Source organism: Pan paniscus, chromosome 4 (genome assembly GCF_029289425.2).
Source record: "Pan paniscus chromosome 4, NHGRI_mPanPan1-v2.0_pri, whole genome shotgun sequence".
Taxonomy (NCBI): Eukaryota; Metazoa; Chordata; class Mammalia; order Primates; family Hominidae; genus Pan; species Pan paniscus.
In genome coordinates, this window is record NC_073253.2 from 97,876,803 (window position 1) to 97,892,506 (window position 15,704).

The following is a 15,704-nucleotide window of genomic DNA, read 5'->3' on the forward strand; positions in this document are numbered from 1 at the left end:
TTAATCAATCTATATTATTACAATTTCAGATGTATGTGGACTTATTTCTAACATCTTTATTTTGTGTTTTCTGTTAACTACCTCTACTTCTTTCTTTTCTTTTTAATCCCTTACCTTTGGTTGATTTGCTAAAGTATTCTATATTTTCTACTTAAATCTGTGCTAGTTTTCAAACCTTAGATCTTCATCTTAACTTGTATAATTAGCCATATATTGTTCTAACAAAGCTATTATTCCACATTCTGATCCTCCTCCCAACATAGCAATATTTAACATCACCACACCCTATCATATTATTTTGTTTAAAATATTAGTATATAGAATTTTTTTAACTGCAGGTTTTTTTAACTGTACATAATTAAATTTACCAATACATTATCAGTTTCTATGTTTGCTGTTGTTTCTTGCATCCTTTGCCTTCATTCATGTCTCATCTTGCAAAGTTAATTGGAATCTATGGATCATAAACTCTTTAAGGCTTACAGTGTCTAAAAATGTCTTACCTTTGCCAACATTACAGATTTATAGTTTAGCTGGCTATCAAATTCTAGATTGAAGATCTACGTATCTCTACACGCATTGAAAATATTCCATTGCATTCCGCAATCTATTAGTTTAAATTTTATTTCTCATTTTATTATAGGGTAAATATCCAGTAGCTTTAAAAATTTTTTTTAAATTTTGACATTTTTCAGTTTGACTATGGTTTTCTAGTCATGGATGTATCATTATTTATTTTGTTACTCAGAGTTACTTTGATCTTAGGGCTCATTATTTTCTTCAGTTTGGGAGAAAGTTTAGCAACAACCTCACTAAATATTGCTTCTTTGTCATTCCCTCAACTATTCTTTCTATCAATCTCCTCTCTTAACTGCTCTTTCATTTTATTTATCTTTTTTTTTGTGCTGCTTTCTGGGTCATTCCTTCCAATTTATTATTTTTCCTATAGAGTTTATTCAGTCTATTGTAGCAGTAGATTGTGTTTCCAAAGATAAACACAACACTGTCTCCCGTCCCACGTGCTTTTTGCAATGAGACTTTACCAATCCTGCCAGGGAGAGATTGAGTCTGTGTTCCTTCCCCATGAACCTAGGTCAGTCCTATATGCAGCTGACCAATAGACTGTGGCACAGTGACACTGTGCCCATGCCAGTTCTTCAAGAGGCCTTGCATTTTTTGCCTTCATATTCTCTCCAGTAAACCAGCTAACGTGCTTTAACAAAGCATAAGCTAGATTACTGCATGATGAAACACCAGGTAGAGAGAAAAAAGCAACATGGTGAAAGCCTGAGACTTGTGAATGAAGGATTTCTGGGACCTTCTAGCACAGTCCAGGCACCGTCTGACCGCAGCTAAATAAGGCACCCCAGCCAATGTTCCTAACTGAACACTCCCCCAAGGTCCCAACCTAGAATCATGAGAAGACTTGTTTTAAGCTACTAAATTTTGGGGTAGTTTCTTAAACTGTAATGAATAACTGAAGTAATTACATTTTTACTTCAATGACTGTATTTTTTATTTCTAAGACGTGTAATCAATTATATTTAATATCTACCAGTTTCATTTTTGTCTGTGTTAATTAATAACTTGTTGTCTTTTAAAAGTGGAAACCATGCCTCATTCATCTGTTTGAACATCCAAAGCATACTTATTTCAAATCTTTTTCATCTGGATTAATTTTTTGCTTTGATTCTTGATTTTGTTTGTGTTTCTTCTGACATTAGATTTCGTTATGACTTGGGCAGAAGCAGGGATTGAAATACATTGTGAGTAATAAGATTTTTCTTTTCTTTTTTAAACCTCCTCTTCTATATCTCTCCCAGTCTACTTGTTTTGCAGTTGCCTTAAGAGGAGATACAATTTCTATTAGAGGAAAAATTAGCCTATATACTACTCTATTCCATTTTAAGAGACTGATGAGACTGATACTAAGAAGTGAGCCAAAGGGATGGAAATCTAAACTATTTAGAATAAGAGGATACTTAATATGTGAGAACAGTCTTTCAGGCAAAAGAAACCTCAGGTATATGGCAGGAAGTTACAGTCTACAGATAAATTTTCCATGCTTATTTGCCTGAATGCAAAACCTTTAGATTGACGCAAATCTTCAGAAAAGTCTACCACCATGAAAATGTCTTCTCTGTGTGGTTCAGGGAAAGGGGGCCAAGTTCTACATCTTGATTTGTGTAGAGCAGAAGTAAGAGGACCATTTGATTAAGGAGGTGAGATGCAAATGAAATGAAATGTTGTGAAAGTTAAAAATGTATAACCAGAAAGGACGACAAGAATGTCAATCCCCAGAATTAAAAGTTATTTAAAGAGGACCTGGGGCTTCCCATGGAACAGGAGCTTGGACCAATTTTGTTTGAACCTCAAAAAAAAAATAGCCTTCCCTGAAATCTGAGTCACAGTTTAAGACTGTTTTCTGTCCTGGCAGAATGCCAGAATCATCTGGGGAACTGTTAATAAAAACTCCAAATACTCAGGCTGTACCTCAGAATAATTAATTCTGAACCTCTTGGGATAACCCAGGCATCATTAATATTTCAACATTTCCCAGGTGATTCTAATGTATAACCAGAGCTGAGAACCACTGGTTTAAGTCACGGAAGTATCTTTAAGGAATTCTTCTAACTTTTGAACAAAGTGCACTAGAAGAGAAGTGAGTAAATCAGGTGTTCTAAGAGATGGAAGAAAAAAACACCGAATCAAAGATATGGAGAAGATGATTCAATTTTGCAATAAAATTGAGTGTATGAGAACATAGAGGAGACCTTCAAATTTGACTAACATGAATACATCATTTTGCTGTGTAAAGTGATTTGAGAAAATAGTGGGGACAAAATTTGGATTACAAAGTTTTGAAATAGAAAAGAGGAAATAGAAGTAAATATTGACTACTTTTTCAAGATATTGAAAAGGATGATGAGACCATGACATGGAAAAAGCACGGAAATAACTAGGAAACACAGATGTCAAAAGGAGGCTTTTATAAATCAAAACCAAATTTGAATACTGGGAACATTCTGACTATTCCTGACAGCATACTTTTTTTTATAGTCATAAGTGAGAGTTGGGAATCATGTTTATATAAGAATTAAAAACACTGCTTTGCTTTTCCCCACAGGAGGAAGAATAGAGAACACATATTAATTACAGCACAAAATATATGTAGCTGTAATTTAATCAACTCAATTATTATTTATAGGTGTCAGTGGTTTATTCTTCTGTTTAATCTACCACACATATGTATAGGTTTCATAATGCAGAATTCCAGAGAGAAATAACTTATTGAATTCAAGTAAGCAATTTATACCGATGTATGAATGATGTGAGTTTCTAGACCCCTTAGAGAGATTTGCCTTCTAAAATATAGAAAGCATATTAATATAAATGAAGTTCTATTTGGCTATCTGAAGAAGAAATTTGCAGCAGAAGACTTGCAGCAGAGGGCCTGCAGCCAAGTCTGTGTTCCAGCTGGAAATGAGTTTTTCTTTGAAGTCAACTTCTGAAAACTGGCCCTAGATATTTGCTGCCTCCACTTCTGAACCCCAGGTTATTTAAGAATGCCACTTCCCCTTCACTGGGTCCCAAAATAACTCTGTTCCCCAAAAGAGATGATGAGAGGAAAGTAGGAAAGATAGTAGCTATTCTCATATGTGAATCAGTGGAACATAAAACTAGATTCAGAATATCAATCATGAAATTGTTCCAGGTGCTTTGCAAGAAAAATAAATTAAGTAATATTATTTTTTAACTTTTATTTTAGGTTCAGGAGTACATGTGCAGGTTTGTTATACAGGTAAGCTTGTGTCATGGGGATTTGTTATACATATCTAAGCTCTAAGCCCAGTACCCAATAGTTACTTTTTCTGCTCCTCTTCCTTCTCCCAGCCTCCACCCTCAAGTAGGCTCCAGTGTTTGTTGTTCCCCTGTTCTTGTCCACGAGTTCTCATCATTTAGCTCCAACTTATAAGTTAGACCTTGCAGTATTTGGTTTTCTGTTCCTGCATTAGTTTGCTAAGGATAATGGCCTCCAGCTCCATCCATGTTCCCACAAATGACATGATCTTGTTTTTATGGCTGCATAATATTCCATGGTGTATATGTACAACATTTTCTTTATTCAATCTGTCATTGATGAGCATTTAGGTTGATTCCATGTCTTTACTATTGTGAATAGTGCTGCAGTGAACATTCACATGCACATGTCTTTAAGGGTAGAATAATTGATATTCTTCTGGGTAGATACCCAGTAATGGGATTGCTGGATCAAATAGTAGTTCTGTTCTTAGCTCTTTGAGGAATCACCACACTGTTTTCGATAATGGATCACTAATTTACACTCCCACCAACAGTGTATAAATGTTCCCTTTTCTCCACGACATTGTCAGCATCTGTTATTTTTTGACTTTTTAATGATAGCCATTTTGACCTCTGTGAGATGGTATCTCATTGTGGTTTTGATTTGCATTTCTCTAATGATCAGGGATATTGAGGTTGTTTTCACATGTTTGTTGGCTAAATAAATGTCTTCTTTTGAAAACTGTCTGCTCATGTCCTTTGCCCACTTTTTAATGGGATTGTGGCTTTTTTCTTGTAAATTTGTTTAAGTTCCTTATAAATACTGGGTATTAGACTTTTGTCAGCCGTGTAGTTTGCAAAAATTTTCTCCCATTCTGTAGGTCGTGTGTTTACTCTGTTGATGGTCTCTTTTGCTATGCAAAAGTTCTTACGTTTAATTAGATCCCATTTGCCAATTTTTGCTCTTGTTCCAATTGCTTTTGGTGTCTTCATCACGAAATCTTTGTTCATTCTTATATCCAGAATTATGATATTGCCTAGGTTACCTTCCAGGCTTTTTATAGTTTTGGGTTTTACATTTAAGTCTCTAACCCACCTTGAGTTGATTTTTTTATATGATGTAAGGAAGGAGTCCAATTTCAGTCTTCTGCATATGGCTAGCCAGTTATCCCAACACTATTTATTGAATAGGAAGTCTTTTCCCTATTGCCTGTTTTTGTCAGCTCTGTCAAAGATCAGTTGGCTGTAGGCATGCAGACTTATTTCTAGCCTCTCTATTCTGTTCCATTGTTCTATGTCTGTTTTTGTACCAGTACCATGCTGTTTTTGGTTACTGTGACCCTGTAGCATAATTTAAAGTCAGGTAACATGATGCCTCCAGTTTTGTTCTTTTAGCTTAGGATTGCCTTGGTGATTCAGGCTCCTTTTTAGTTTCATATGAATTTTTAAATAGTTTTTTCTAGTTCTGTGAAGAATGTCATTGTTAGTTTGATAGGAATAGCATTGAGATTCAATGTAAATTCCTTTGGGCAGTATGGCCATTTTAATGATATTGATTCTTCCTATCCATGTGTATGGAATGTTTTTCCATTTTTTTGTGTCGCCTCTAATTTCTTTTAGCACTGTTTTGCAACTCTCGTTGTAGAGATCTTTCACCTCCCTGATTAGCTGTATTCCTAGGTATTTTATTCTTTTTTGTAGCAATTGTGAATGAAATTGCATTCCTGATTTGGCTCTCAGCTTGGCTGTTGTTGATGTACAGGAATACTAGTGATTTTCATTCATTGGTTTTATATCCTGAAACTTTGCTGAAGTTGTTTATCAGCTTAAGGAGCTTTTGGGCCACAACTATGGGGTTTTCTAGACATAGAATCATGTTGCCTGCAAACAGGGATAATTGGATTTCCTCTCTTCCTATTTGGATGCACTTTATTTCTTTCTCTTGTCTGATTGCCCTGGCAAGAACTTCCAATACTATGTTGAATAGGAGTGGTGAGAGAGGGCATCCTTGTCTTGGGCCAGTTTTCAAGGGGAATCCTTCCAGCTTTTCCCCAAAAAATAATATTCTTACAAATCATATGGGACATACTTGTATATTACTATATTCTTATCTCCAAACAGCCCTTCAGAACAGTTTCTGCCATCCAGACCACCTGGGTCCTGCCTACCCAGAGACTTTTCTGCTTTCCTCTTGAATGCACATGTCTTTCTGGATAAAAGGAAAAAAAGTATCATTAGATTTTCAGTTTCTCACTGTTCCCTCTAGAGTTTTATGGAGAAAAATGAAAAGAGCCTTTGGAGAGTACAACTATTTCCACAGATCCTGGAGAAAGGACACTCAATATTTTCCAGAGGAGTTAGTGAGATGTGCTTAGTGAATAGCTGCAGCAAGCCTTTGCCTAGGGGTTATGAGATTTCCTGGTCCACGAAGTCACATGTGAACCGTGAACAATCTCTCAGGATAGAAGTGTGGCAGAGATCTTTCAGTTACGTAATTAATTAAGAGATCTTACTTGAAGATCAATTATCAAAAGTAAAGTGATTTGAGATTTGATGGGGCCACTCTTGAATAAAATTTAAATAGAATTTTGGAATAGAACTAATTCCACAATACCAGAGATCATGTTTTCATAATGCCAATGTGTCTTTAGACTCTAGAATGGCCTCTGTTTCTGATATTTACACTACTTTGCTCTCTTTGCTTATTTGTTTTGTTATAATTCATCATTTATTTAATATTTTTCACATGCTGGGTACTTAACTTGTCTTATTTAATCTCCACACATAACATCATAAGTGAATATTTATGTCCCTGTCTACAGATGAGTAAATAGAGGCTCATATGTGTTGAGTAGTTTAGTAAAGGTCACAAAGCAAACTAGTAACAAAGCTTAAATTTTGATATCAGATTTATTTGGCTCTAATGTTCACCTTTCATTATATAAATTACATTAATTATCTATATGTTTAAAGGAGCTTCATAACTATATAAGATGGGAAATTTTAAATCCTCTGTGCCAGCAGAATTTCAATTCAGTGCTACACAAAGCAGTGAGCTTACTAGATAGGTTAAAGGAAAGCTGAAGTAAGCTGCTGGTAAAATAGAGTTACATAGAGGATAAGCAACATCGTTTCTTAGCAGTAAAGGTGTCCTTCTGGAGAGATAGAGCGTGCCATTATTCTGGCTTGATATTAACAGGTCAGGCCAGGTGCGGTGGCTCACGCCTGTAATCCCAGCACTTTGAGAGGCTGAGGCAGGTGGATTACCTGAGTTCAGGAGTTCGAGACCTGCCTGGCCAACATGGAGAAATGCCATCTCTACTAAAAATACAAAATTAGCCGGGTGTGGTGGCGCATGCCTGTAATCCCAGCTACTCGGGAGGCTGAGGCAGGAACAATGCTTGAACCTGTGAGGCGGAGGTTGCGGTGAGCCAAGATCTCACCATTGCACTCCAGTCTGGGCAACAAGAGCAAAATTCTGTCTCTAAATAAATAAATATACAAAAAATTAGCCGGGTATGGTGGCAGGCGCTGTAATCCCAGCTATTCAGGAGGCCGAGACAAGATAATCGCTTGAACCCAGGAGGTGGAGGTTGCAGTGAGCTGAGATCCTGCGCTGCACTCCAGCCTGGGCAACAAGAGTGAAACTCCATCTCAAAAAAAAAAAAAAAGAAAAAGGAAAAAACAGACTAGCAGGTCATACATAACACCCTAGCTTTGATTTAAGGAATAATCTTAGGAATTTTAGGCTGAATTTATGTGGTTGACATGGAAGCTCAACATAATAAGAGTGATTTTACTGGCTGACATCAGAAATGGGAAAAAATATTCTGTTCTTTTAATCTTGTGATCCTTGGGAGAAAGTGGTGGAAGTTTAAGATTTTGAAATGGTTGTGAGATGAGGAAAATAATAAACTGGAAAACTTAATAGGGTAAATAATAGTTGTGATATGAGGAAAATAATAAATTGGAAAACTTGGGTACATGGATTTGTGACCAAAAAAATTCCTCATTTTGCACAAATTATTAATGAATTTTGTTTGTGTGGTTAGCACTGCCAGGTGCTGTGTTAGGTGGACAAGATAAGTAAAGCACAATACTTCCTCTCCAAGAGCTTATAATATGATTAGGAAGCAAGGCATAAATACAACAAGGTATAGTTTAGTGTCAAAATAAGAGGTACTGATAATAAATCTATAAAATTCAGAGAAGAAATAAAGAAATGAGGACTAGAGTGCTCATTCAGTCAACTAATGTGTTTATTAAATACCTCCTATGAGCCAAGCAATAGAATATAATTAACTCTAGGGCTAACCAGTAGAGCTTTCACACGTGAGAGGTTTGAGGTAAACTTCAAAAGACTAAATATTTAGTTAGGCCGGTTAAAGAAAAGAGGGGGGGTGGCAGGCGCGGTGTCTCAGGCCTGTAATCCCAGCACTTTGGGAGGCTGAGACGGGTGGATCACGAGGTCAGGAGATTGAGACCATCCTGGCTTACACGGTGAAACCCCATCTCTACTAAAAATACAAAAAATTAGCCAGGCGTGGTGGCAGGCGCCTGTAGTCCTAGCTACTCGGGAGGCTGAGGCAGGAGAATGGCATGAACCCGGGAGGCAGAGCTTGCAGTGAGCTGAGATCACGCCACTGCACTCCAGCCTGGGCAACAGAGTGAGACTCCATCTCAAAAAAAAAAAAAAAAAAAAAAAAAAGGTTGGGGGGACCAGGGGCAAGTGACTTTCTAAATGAGTAAAGATTTTAAAAGCAGCAAACTTATTACAGCTTTAAGCACTTTACATATATGAACTCATTTAATCATCAGAAGAATTCAATGAAATAGGTACCATTAGCATTCCCATTTTACAGATGAGGACCCTAGGCTCAAAAAGGTTAAGCAATTTACTTCCTAAGACACATAAATAGAAAGTGGTATAGCTAGCATTCAAATGCATAGAGTAAAAGCTTTCATTGCTTTTATTTATAGCCTCTTAGATCCCCTGTTAGGGAGGACCTGGCTGTACAAAGAACACAATGTTAGCATGCCTTAGTAGGTTTATCACCAGAAGTCTGGATAGCATTGAGCATTAGAGCTTGGTAGTTCTGATTAATTTTTAAGATAGTGGTCCTCAAACTTCATGGTATAGCAGATCACCTGGAGGACTTCTTAAAACACTGATAGTTGAACCCCATCCCAGACTTTTCAATTAAGTAGGTGTGGCCTGGGCCCCAAAATTTGCATTTCCACAAAGTCCCCAGTGGTGCTGATGTTGCTGGCCTGAAGATCATACTTTGAGAACCACTAATTAAGAAAACAAGTTCCCAAACTTCCTCACAAATCTTATTCCTGGGGGCCTTTCATCACTGAGCACAGAGCATGTGTATCAGACCTCTCTATTTCCACATCCCAGCAATGTCAAACAACATACCTAGAATTGAAATCACTGTCTTCTCACTGAAAATATGCTCTTGTGTTTTTGCCCTCTTAAGTGATGGCACAAGTTAACTTCATACTTTTGAAGTATCCTTGACTTTCCTATCTACCAACATCGTCATGTTGATTTTCCTCTTAAATACTTCTTTCAACAAATATTTACTAAGCACTGCCGTGAGCTTCATAAATATTTCAGGATGGATTTAGAACGAAAGATGTTGAATACTTCAAAATATCACCGCCAGATAGCCTCCCTCACTGTAGTAAGAGAGAACACCCCCTTGACAGTCTTAGCAATGTTGTACAAAAGAAGGTATTTATAGGATTTGGAGGTCTAACTCAGGTAGTTTAAAAGGGCCCTTCAAAGTAGAAAATGGATTGAGATGGAGCAGTGGTCAGGACATAATAGCTTAGTATTGGTCATCAGAGCAAGATGATGGTTTTAACGAATAAATTGCTGTTTGAGAAGTGAGCTATTTGCCTAGTCAAGCAGAGTGTTATCTCAGATAAATTGATTTGCAGGAATTACCTGATGCAAAAAGTGCAAACTATTTATTGGTTACAGTCTTATCTTTCTTGGACAAATGTTTCACAGAAAAAAATACTAACTCATGTTGACACAGGTGGTCTCTGTTCTTAGTCCTAATAGCTATGTCATGTTGATGTAGGTGATTGCAGTTCTCAAAGACACTGTGCCCTAGATTTAAGGAACTTACATTCCTGTGAGCAGGCCAACAGGGTTCTGGAAAAACTCTTCCTTGAATTAAAATTAACTTATTTGTAAGGTAGAAAGTGTCCACAAAAGAAGAAATATCTGAATTTTCTCGTGGAAGTCTTCGCAGTGGAGGTAGCACAGATTTTGAATAAATAGGGAATGAGGGCAATACAGTATACAGAGGAAGAGGAATACAGAAAAGTCCCAGAGACATGGTATATCATGGCACCATCTCTTCTCTACCTGCACTCCTAAGCTTTGGGTCAGGCCTTCCTTTTTTTCCTAATTATTTTTAAAGTCTTTAAACTGATTCTCCTGTCCCTAGTTTTGTACATGGACATCCCAATTCACCCTGTGCTCTACAGCTAGCGATATATCTATCTGTAACCCTGGCACCTTCTCTTAAGCCCATGGAGGGAACAATATGTAGTGTTCCTCTGGGGAGAGGAAAAGATAGTAAAGGAAACATTCTGCCTCCTTCTCTGGCTGGGTGAGGTCCACAAGGGGCCCCCTTTGCTGCCCAATCTCTCATTATAAAAGTGTACATGACTGCCATTCCAGGATGGGGTGGTGGTATTTTCCCTTTTTCTGACTAATGAACTCAAATGTATGGGATTCTGAACAAGACCCAAACAGGTCTTTACTTAACATTTCAGATGATAAAACACAGATTGTATAGAGTGATGGAGTGAGGTTAGAATAGACTACAGGTGGCTTTGCATCCCTTATTTTACCTAACCCTCATTCTTGTAAATGATCACTAAGGCTTCACTTCCTAGACTCCCTGCACATATCCACATGCATTTCCCTCCAATTGCAGGGTCACCCCGTGGACAACTTCTTCTTTCTCTCCTGTGCAACTCTCTTCTTGCATCCCCAGTGCTTGGAGACTTTAATTCCTTTTCCTCTTCTCTTCTTGGATAGTGGACCTTCTCCCAGCAATTATCAGACCTTTGGCCTCTTTTGGGGTCTTGAAAAACTTTATGGTCTCCCACTTGTATGCTGAGGGTTGCTGGGTTAGAGTGTGTGTCAGTCACAGCTATTCTCTTCCCATCTGCTTCCAGTGCTGGTTAAGGGGAGACAGGGAATTTCCAGTTAGGAGAAGAGGAGAGAAAGAATATTTGGGTTGATTGTCCATTTTGTACTGCAGCTTTATTTTATTTTTCTGTTTTTCTTTAGCGATATCTTTTTTAAAAATTCAGATATCTTGTCCCACAAGAGTTAATTTCCAACCAATAATAGTTACCAACTCTATATATGAAATTCCCATCCCCTTTTCTAGAGGAATGTTTAACTTTATTTTGCTTTTTTTAATGTATCTTTCTCTAACCAAGATTAATCACATTATGTATCCTTCTTCCATTAACTTAGCTTTTGGCGGTGTCACATCCAATTACCCCTTCTCAACTCCTGGCCTCCTCCTCCTCAACTACAGTGAAAAAACACAAGGAGAGTCCTATGACATAGCTCACCACATAACAAATCTACTTAAAACCCTCGAAGTTTTCTCATTGCCCATGAAGAGAGCACATGCCTGTGAAGAGGCAGACATTGCTTATCTCCAATTAATAGCTGCCATGAGAAAATGCAGATTAATGGTGGCAAATTTTCAAGAGAAGCCAAAAATCATGGAGTTTAAGGGCAATATCCCATTTTTAAACCTTGGATAAAATAAAAGAAAATAAAGCAAATGTGAAACAAAAAAAATCACAAAAAAGTATATCTTCACTCTCTGTCCTAAAAGATCAAGTTCAAACTTCTTGTCAGGGCAAAGCCTCCTAATAAACTGGCCCCTGCCTCTTCTCCAGCCTCATCTCTCATTACTTTTCAACAACTAATGAATGCAACAGCAATATTAAACTGTTACCTGGTTTTAGAGCTACTGCCTCCTCTGCCTTTGAACATGTCTTCTTTTCCTGGAGTATTTTTATAAATATTAACTACCTAGCAAATTTCTCTTCCTGTATCAAAACCCTTTGGACACATAATCTCCTCTTACAAGCCTTCCTGGATCAACTTCCCAAAATCATTCTCTATGGCACATTACTTCGGTACCCAACACATTTTTTTAATTATTGTTATTAGCTTCTATTTATTGAATGCTTATTTTGTGCCAAAAATGATAAAACAAAGGTAAGGAAGAATAAAGTAGCTGATGTAAAAACACAGAGTTAGAGCAAGAGCAAGAGCTCTCTTAATTAAGTAGTTAAGTCCTATCTGTCTCCAAAGTCTACTATGCAGCATCCACTTCCACATTCTACTGCTTATTTTTTACATGTATTATTGTTTAGGTCAATTCTCTCATCCCTTACCTGAGATTAAGTGACAAGAATAATGTTTTATTGATCATTTTATTATTAGTACCTAGGATATTGTATGCATTCAATAAATGTTTCTTGTACTGAGCAGAACTGTTTTAAATGCAGATCATATAAGGTTTCAGTATTACTCTAATTTTTTTATTGATTAGTCCTTGATGTTTATCTAAATTTAACTTCTTCATTTTGAATCATTAAAAAGAGGCTCAATGTGATGTTTTGAAAATGTATTACCTTATAAAAGGTAGAATTTTAATTATTTTAATAATGATACACTTAATTCAAGTAATCCTTTTCTGGACATTGTTTAAGAAGCAGAATATTAGCTTGTCAATACCCAAATTTCAAATCTTGATTTAGCACAAAAAGCCCAAATTTGGAGAATGAATTTTAATTATTGATTTCAGGCAAACATACTTAATCTCTAGTTGGCATGTCCTCTCTGTATCCTGAAGAACTTTTACAGAAGGGATCAAGCTGTAATTGTGTCTTCCTGGATAAGCTGTTGATGACTCATGTGTGTCTTATATATGGCAAGATGATCTGGCTTACCCACAGTCGACAAGGCATATAGACAACTTTCCAGCAAGGAGAAGCCATTCATGCTCAACCTTTTAACTGTCTCCCCAAGTTGCTCACAAGAGCAAAATACATGGGCTAAGGAAAAGAGTCTGACTTGACAAAAACCTTCAGCAAATGGGATCTATGAACATAATCTTACCACATCAGGCTCAAATTCAGTATTTAATTACCTTTTCCCTTCCCCAGCATCCACAAGGAATCTAACATATTCTCACCTATAAGGCTAGAACTCTCAGTGTGGGAGGAAAGGGGAATTGGGGGAAAGGGAGAATCTCACCCAACAGGCCATTCAGAATATCAGGAGGATATATGGAGTTTCTCACCATGTGATTCTGATCAAGCAACCTCGTGATGGGCTGACTCCCAGCTTCCTTTTTGGACTGTTCCTGTCACAGAGAGAGGTTTTATTCTAGCAGATGATTTGGGTACACAGTACCCATTGAGATACTGATTTCTGAGATTGAACTGATATGGATGTGGATAGATTACTTCTAGGAGATTTAGTTTGATATATGATGAGAGTAACTGTCCTGAGATGCTAAAAATACTTCAGCCTTAACATTTTGGTAAAAAGAGGTAAAGGTAATTATTCCAATTTAAAAATAATGCCATTTATTTCTTTCTCTTGCCTGATTGCCCTGGCCAGAACTTCCAATGCTATGATGAACAGGAGTGGTGAGAGAGGGCATCCTTGTCTTGTGCTGGTTTTCCAGGGGAATGCTTCCAGCTTTTGCCCATTCACTATGACATTAGCTGTGGGTTTATTACATATGGTTCTTATTATTTTGAGGTAGGTTCCTCCAATACCTAGTTTATTCAGAGTTTTTAACATGAAGGGACACCGAATTTTATGAAAAGCCATTTCTGCATCGATTGAAATAACCATGTGGTTTGTGTCTTTAGTTCTGTTTATGTGATGAATCACATTTATTGATTTGCATTTGATGAACCAATCTTGCATCCCTAGGATGAAGCCTACTTGATCGTGATGGATAAGATTTTTGACATGCTGTTGGATTTGGTTTGCCAGTATATTGTTATGGATTTTTGCATCAATGTTCATCAAGGGTATTGGCTTGAAGTTTTCTTTTTTTGTTGTATCTCTGCCAGGTTTTAATATCAGGATGATACTGGCCTCATAGAATGAGTTGGGGAGGAGTCCCTCCTCCTCAATTTTTTGGGAATAGTGTCTGTAGGAATGGTACCAGCTCTTCTTTGTACATCTGCTCAAATTCAGCTGTGAATCTGTCTGATCCTAGGCTTTTCTTGGTTGGCAGGCTATTTATTACTGCCTCAATTTCAGAACGTGTTATTGGTCTGTTCAGGTATTCAATTTATTTTTTTTTATTATACTTTAAGTTCTGGGGTACATGTGCAGAACATGCAGATTAGTTACATAGGTATACACGTGCTGTGGTGGTTTGCTGCAGGGATTCAATTTCTTCCTGGTTTAGTCTTGGAAGGGTGTATGTGTCAGGAATCTATCCATTTCTACTAGATTTTCTAGTTTATGTACATACAGGTGTTTGTAATATTCTCTGTTATTTGTATTTCTGTGGGGTCAGTGGTGATATCTTCCTTGTTGTTTCTGATTGTGTTTATTTGAATCCTCTCTCTTTTCTTCTTTATTAATCTATCTACCAATCTATCTATTTTATTATTTTTTTCAAATAACCAGCTCCTGGATTCATTGATCTTTTGAATGATTTTTGTGTCTGAATCTCCCTCAGTTCAGCTCTGAGTTTTGGTATTTCTTGTCTTCTGCTAGCTAAGGACTTTGTTTGTTCTTGGTTCTCTAGTTCTTTTAGTTGTGATATTAGGTTGCTAACTTGAGATCTTTCTAACTTTTTGATGTGGGCTTTTAGTGCTATAAATTTCCCTCTTAACACTGCCTTAGCTATGTCCCAGAGATTCTGGTATGTTGTATATTTGTTCTCAGTAGTTTCAAAGAACTTCTTGATTTCTACCTTAATTTTCTTACTTATCCAAAAGTCATTTGGGAGCAGGTTATTCAATTTCCATGTAATTGTATGGTGTTGAGTGAATATCTTAGTTTTGAGTTCTAATTTGATTACACTGTGGTCTGAGAGACTGTTTATTATTATTTCAGTTATTTTGCATTTGCTGAGGAGTCTTTTACTTCTGATTATGTGGTCAATTTTAGAATAAGAGCCTGTGGCAATGAGCTGTTGATATGTTTTGGCTGTATCCCCAAGCAAATCTCATCTTGAATTGCAGTTCCTATAATCCCCATGTGTCATGGCAGGGACCTGGTGTGAGGTAATTGAATTATGGGAGTGGTTATCCTCACGCTGTTCTCAAGACTGTGACTGAGTTCTCATGACATCAGATGGTTTTATAAGGAGCTTCCACATTTCACTCACTCTTCTTCCTGCTGCCATGTGAAGAAGGATGTGTTTTCTTCCCCTTCTGCCATGATTGTAAGTTTTCTGAGGCCCCCTCCAAGCCCCATAGAACTATGAGTAAATTAAGCCTCTTTCCTTTGTAAATTACTGAGTCTCAGGCAGTTCTTTATAGCAGCATGAGAATTGACTAATACATAAGTATATTCTGTTGTTTTAGGGTAGAGAGTTTTGTGAATGTCTGTCAGGTCCATTTGATCCAGAGCTGAGTTCAGGTCCTGAATATCTTTGTTAACTTCCTGTCTTGATGATCTGTCAGTGAGATGTTAAAGTCTCCCACTAATATTGTGTAGGAGTCTAAGTCTCTTTGGAAGTCTCTAAGAACTTGCTTGATGAATCTAAGTGCTCCTGTGTTGGGTGTGTATATATTTAAGATAGTTTAGGTCTTCTTGTTGAATTGAACCCTTTACCATTGTGTAATGCCCTTCTTTGTCT